Source organism: Sceloporus undulatus, chromosome 2 (assembly GCF_019175285.1).
Source record: "Sceloporus undulatus isolate JIND9_A2432 ecotype Alabama chromosome 2, SceUnd_v1.1, whole genome shotgun sequence".
NCBI lineage: Eukaryota > Metazoa > Chordata > Lepidosauria > Squamata > Phrynosomatidae > Sceloporus > Sceloporus undulatus.
This window is the reverse complement of record NC_056523.1, coordinates 290,952,264-290,959,324: the sequence shown is the minus strand read 5'-3', so window position 1 is coordinate 290,959,324 and position 7,061 is coordinate 290,952,264.

Genomic DNA, 7,061 nt, shown 5'->3' with positions numbered 1-7,061 from the left:
AGCTAGATGAACCATAGGCACAATCACATACTTTCCAACTGGCATGATTTGGTGGAAGGGACAGTCCCATTTAATTCTTTGTCATCCTGCTTTTCAATCTGCTTTTAAAATATCCCAATTTCTCTCGCCACCTCCGCCTTTCTACCTTTGTCTTCAGCTTGCTTCAATTGTTCCAATCTGAGTTTAAAATGCAAAAGGTATTTTGCACTCAGTCACATCATCTGTAATGGACCAACTGTCCTGATTTTGTAGGGACAAGCCCAATTAATTCTCTGTCCATCCATTTTTCCTGTTTGTTTAAAAATGCTCCAGTTTCTCTCCTCCTCTCTTCTCCTCCCATTTTCTTCCCTTTATTCTCATCTTACTTCAGTTGCTGCAAACTAATCCAGAGTGCAAAAGTAGCTTGTACTCAATTAACTTGGGTGGAGGGGCGGGGGAGGGAAAAAGAGGCTGAAAAATCTTGTCTGTCCCATTAGGCTGAAACAAAAGTAAACTGGTGCAGCCTATCCTAGTTAATGTGTTCTTCCTCATTCATACCTCTTGCAGTCGTGACCACACTCTAGTGTTGCTTGGCCACACGTGTTTCAGTTTCCACCTCTGAAATGTAAGAGGGTATGCACTTGTTCTAGCCAAAGTGTGAAACTTTATTTTTTTAAAAAAGTAGTTATAGGACCCATACAGACAGGCTAAAATAAAGCTCTTTTGGGTCACTTTGGAGGTATGCTGTTTAAATGCTGCATGCATCCTAAGAGGCCAGAAGCCACGCCAAAGCCACATTCCAGTCCTTAGGTGGGAGGGATATAGGGAATTGGATTTTATATGCTTTGCTATGTTTTTTTACTTGTGATTTGTTGTGTTCTATTTTTATTGTTCTTATGTTAGTTGTTACCCACCTCGATCCAATACAGGGAGAGGCGGGATACAAATAAATAAATATATTATTGTTGTTGTTGTTGTTGTTGTTGTTGGAACAGCTTCTGGCATCTTAGGACACATGCATCATTTATTACCTCCAAAGTGACCCAAAGCAGCTTTATTTTGGCTTGTCTGTATGGGCCCATAGTTCCAGGGGCCTCAGTACACCAAAGGCACTAGATCCCATCACAACTTGGAAGCTAAGCAGAATCAGCCCTGGTTAGTGCTTGGATGGGAGACCATGAACAAATACCAGGTGGTATATTCCAGAGGAAGGAACTGGCAAAACTACCTCTCAGTGATCCTTGCATAAGAAATTTATGGAATCAACATAACGGAATTGAAGTCCCTCCAGGCACACACAGAACCATTTTCCAAGTAGTTTGCTGTTATAAAAGATGCAACTTTAAGAAATAAATGTTTCTATTTTTAAAGCAATTAAATAATTTTAGTTACCTTTTTTTAAAAACTCAGTTACCTGACTACCATGAGCCACAGTCCTGTGACACTAAACATATTCTGTACCTCCCTCCCTGTCATTTCAACACCAATAAGAGGTACAGAAGAACAGGAAACTTTTGACTTCTCAATTCAGGGGTAGGTAACATATAGCTTTTCAGATATTGATGGACTGCAACTCCTATCAGTCCTAGTAAGCAGAGCCAATTGTGATAGAGGTGAAGTCTGAACAATCTAATGGGCCTCATGCTGTCCACTCCCCCCCCCCCTTAGATGGGAGTCAGTCTCAAGGAAAGGTATCAATGAAGGTCCTGATTCAGGCTGCACTACATGGTTCTGGTTCATTATCAGGAACTGGGCTCAGTTCTGCATCTGGTAGTACAGCAGCCCTGCTTTTTCTATGCTCACAGCCAGGGCTATGACACCAATTCAACAGGGATGACCATGGAAATTGGCTGGAGATGGGAGAGAGAGAAAAACCCTCATCTTTCCCCCTGCTGTCAAGACACTAAACAGTCTCATGCTCCACAAAATTGTAGATTAAAATTATTGTTGGTTAGCTGATTGATTGATTGATTGATTGATTGATTTTTAGAAAAATCCTGTATATCCAATTATGATGCAGCTAACTTTGATATATACTTGTCCTGAAAAACAACATGAGCATATCAAGCTCTTTGGAGAACACAATGACTGACTGAAAAAAAGTCATTATGTAGTTAAGAGGTCAGCACATAGTTCAGAGTTACTGATGCTTGTTTGCTGTTTCCCAGCACCTTATAAGGAAACCAATCTCATAAATGTGAGAGGCTAGAAAGCACAATAACATTGCTCAGGTGTTACAGCTGTGAAAGAAGATTAGGAGGAGCTCATGATTTTTTCTCACTCTTAAGTAAAGCTTGCTCTGGTCTGTGGGGAAAAAATGCTTTTTGATTATATGCAACTGTAATGCAGTTTGAATATTTGCAGTCTTTTTAAAAATTGACACTTTAAGCAAACTTTGTTCTTTTTCTTCATAAAAGCATTTGGGTTCAGGCCGTAGTCTTGGTGTGAGAATAGATACTGGTGCGAATCTAAAATACTGGTTAAGACATCATGTTTCTATTAATGGTTGTTATATGCAATTGCTGGACTGGCTTTGGCTTAAGAACATAGTGTCTTAAACAATATCTTTGGCCCAGGACAGACGGGCCAAAAGCTGCGTGCTACCGCTGATACTAGGGTTCTGGAGCATGCAACATCTGCACTCTCCGGAACCCTAGCTCGTGATGGTGGCAGCATCAGATCGGGTGATAAACATCTTTTAAGAGTTCCAGATGCTAGACGAGCCATCACTACACAAAGGGCCTTTTCCACCGCGGCCCCTAAGCTCTGGAACTCGATCCCCAACGAGCTCCGCTCGACCCCCTCCCTAGCCCAATTTAAAAAAGGGCTGAAAACGTATCTTTTCAAACAGGCATACCCCCAATAGCCCTGTTGTGATTCCTCTCCCCCCACTGTTGTTACAACCGTTATTACATCGCTGCTAGCTTGGAATTGTTATTGTTATTGTTGTTCTATATAGTGTAATTGTAATTTTTGATAATGTTTTTATTGTAATCTGTGTGTTGTTGGGTTGCAAAATCCACCACTGTAACCCGCCTTGATCTTTGGAAAGGTGGGCTAGAAATAAAGCTTTTATTTTATTATTATTATTTATTATTATTATCATGGTGGTGTCCCATCTACATGGGTGCCACCATAATGACATAAGTGACGCGCACCGTACAGGTGTCGCTGTGCATTGCTTACGTCATGTGTGCACCCGGTTTTTCTGGGTTCTTTTTGGGGTGGAGGGATACCATGTGGTTTGGCTGCTGCAGCATCCCCCTGGGGGGAAACCAGATGCCTCGAGCCCGCCCTGATGGGGAGGTATGTACTGGGCCTTAGATTCATATCAGTATCTTGAATAGAAATGTTACAAAGCCATTGCCTTGAAACAAGATCTATAATTTAGCCTGTCAATTTTTTCAAGGCAATGGCTTTCTTTCAACTCATGCAGGCCTCCCTGAACTTTCAGGTCTCAGTAAAACATTTGCTCCACTTGTACTTTGCTTGTGGCTTAGCCAGTTCTATGGGATGCATACTGGGAGCTTTAGCATTCTGGTGCCATCTAGTGGGTTGCCAATATAAAATCCCTGTATATAAAGAGCATGGAAAGAGACTAGACCAGTGGTTCTCAACCTTTGGTCATCTAGATTTCTGAGACTTCATTTCCCAGAATTCCTGAACAATGAGCATACTGACTGGGTCTTCTGAAAATTGAAGTCCAAAACATCTGGAGGCCCAAAGGTTGAGAACCACTGGACTAGAACAGATACACAACAGACTCAGTTTGGATGTGATGCAGCCATGGAAATCTACTGTGTGACCTTGGGCAAGTCACAATCTCTCTGCCTCCAGAGAAGGCAAAGGCAACCCCCCCCCCCCCCCCGGTCAAACAAATCTTGCCAAGAAAACCTTGTGATAGGTTCATCTTAGGGTTGCCATAAGTTGGAAATGGCTTGAAGGCACACAACAACAAGGACAACACCCAATAGAGAGAGATCCCCCCTCCCATAACAGAGGCATAACCAAATTACATTTGGAAGTAATGCAATGAGTAGGAATGCAACTATTTTATTGGTGCAACAAGTAATTGCTTTTAGTTATATTATATATATATATTATTATTATTTATAAACCGCTTTTCCAAATTTGATCAAAGCGGTGAAAAATAGTTATTTTTCAAAGCTTCTTTTAAAGGATATTTAAGAGGCTTTTAAAAAAATGTCATGTTCTTCTCAAGGCTCCAGGTTATTGGCTTTTTTAAACATGAAAGAAAGATAGTGGGGGGGGAGGGAATAAGCAATGCAATCAGTAGCACAATTAGATATTTTCCAAACATTGACATGACAATGAATTATTTTCCAAACCTCTGTTAGAAGTAATGGAACAAGCTATTTTGAAAAAGTAACTTTTAAAGTTCTGAACAGAACCACTGCTGCTGCTGTCAGGCCATACCCTTCTCAACACTACAGAAGTGACAATAGCATAAGGAACTGTATACTGTAAGTTGATACTACACAGGCTGACATTATTTCTTGATGTCATCTCTATGGCTATGCATTTGAGACAACTAAATGGCATAAAAGTGGGGAAGATTAGAAAAGACCATGAGATGGTCTCACTGTTTCTTATGTCTACAGGCTAATCACATTTAGATTGAAAAAGAGGTTTGGAAGGCAAGAAAGAGTAAAATTAAGCCATACCTATGTGTATTATTTTGGTTGTAGGCATTCAGTTCATTGGATGGTCAACCAAACAAAAACATTTATGATATCTATAATCCTTGGAGCTATTGCTGCAGACTTTCCCCTTCCAGCAGACCTGAATTTGTACATTTTTAAGTAAAATCCAGACAAAGTATTTCTGCTGATGGGTATACATGTTATTACCAATTTTGTTTATTTCCATAACTAGGAAAAGTCACGTGTTTGATTACAAACCCCAGAACTTTGGGAAATTTGAAGAACTATCTTAAAAATATACCTTTCCCATGCAATGGAGAAATAATCCAAGTCTTCCAAAGCTTATGCTACAACTTCTTTTGTCTCAAAGGTGCTACAATATCCCTTGGCATAGTGATATTCAGATTAACATATTTCTGAATTTTACTTGTACTGTTTATGTCCTGGTTTTGCATTCACAACACTCTTTTGTCAAGCAGATACAAAACACAGCTTGTGAGGTTTTGTTGAAGTATTGGTTGAAGCAGTTAACAGAGGACAGAGAATGAAAATCCCCTTACATCAGAGGACATGATGACAGAATATCAATGAATGAAACTATTCATGCTGCTCAGGAACTCAGAAAAGAGTACATAATAGGAGAGCTGGTCTACATTCATCTGGAAGTGGTCCATTCAGTCTTGTTGTTTCTGAAATACAGAAGCTTTCAGGTTTGTCTTGACATTTGCAGGTGGCATACTGTTAGTTAAAGAGGGAGAGACTGGAAATGTTACATTTTTTAGACTACAATTTCCAGAATCCCCCAACAAGCATGGGTACTCACAAGTAGCTGATCAGGTGGAAAACATATGGTTTGCACCAGTCACAAGATATACTGGATCAAAACACACAGCAGAGAAAGACCAAATTGCTGCAAGCAAGAATCATGCAATTACTGAGTTGGAAGAGACCACAAGGGCATCCATTCAACTACCCCAACTGGGTTGAATTCAGAGAATAACTATGTTAGTCTGTAAAGTCAGTATACAGAAAGATCTTGTAGCACCTTTGAAACTAACTGAAAGAAATAAGTTGGCAGCATGAACTTTCATAGACTAAAATCTACTTGAAAATCTAACCTTAACTGGGTTGAGCTTGATATTATTCTCTTTATCTACCTTTGCAGCAGTATGAGATGAAGAAATGCACCTTATAGTCTTCCAGAACAAGTGAAATCAACAAATAAATGGGGGGGGGGGGGGAAGAGCTGACATTGTAGAAAAGTAATGTTGAAACAATCACAGAGACAGGCTTGCAGTGTTTAACTTAGATACTCCATTTGTTTGTTCAGTGATTAAGAGTAGTATCACTCCAGTGATAGCTACGTGCCAGATGCCAACATAAACCACATAGGCATAGCTCCATGAACACCATGACAGAGACAACATTTAGTCCACCACTGGCAGGAAACAGCTAATGCTTATCACCACTATGTTTGCAGGAAACATGTCAGATGGGAAAGATCTGATACAGGACTTCCGTTTCACTTCCCGGATGAATACAAGCTTCTCCTGGATGAAAAGCATAGCAAAATGGTCACAGGGTGTGCATATGGGCGTTTGGAGTAGGAAAAGGAAAAAAATATTTTATTTCAAAGATGGGGGGGGGGGGGCGTGGGCACAGTGGGAGTCCTACATAGCTAGAGTCCAAAGGGTCCACCCAGTACCTGGCAGTCCCTCCTCTGCCTCAGTTGATTCTTGACTGTAAGACACATAAATAAAATTGTATTTACTAGGATTTGGAATTTGGTGGGATACTTAGCCTTCTCTGTCAGAGAGCTCTGTGCCACTATAAACTACAAACCCCAGGATTGCATAGGATGGAGTCATGATAGTTAAAGTGATGTCAAACTGCATTACTTCTGCATTGTGGCAGCAGCCTCAGTGGGGTCCAAAGACTTGGTGCCTACGTGAAACCAGCGTTGGCATTATCTGGGCCTCCAAAGGGAGGTCATCATATAATTGAGGTGCTACAGTTGAGAAAGCCCTGTCCCATATTACCACACATTTTACTGACTTTACTGAAAGACAGTGTTCTGTGCCTTCCCATAACGCTTGCTTTTAAAATGGTGCACTGGCTCCATTGCCTGGAGGCTATGAGAGTTGAAATCCAATAAAGTTGTCTTAGATTATCAGTATTCCTCTGGGATAGGGAAATTTTGTAACATGTCATGTGTGAGTGCAGTACACTGCAGAAACTATAGCCCTGAGATGTTTACATCATAATTGCAACCTTAAGCCATTATGTTGCTTTTCAGCCTGTTACTTTAATTTACAATACTAATCTGTTTATAAAGATTTAAAACACATGAAGCACATATTAAATTACAGCATGCCTTTGTTTTGTCTCTACAAAGTTATTAGATAACTGTTATTGGAA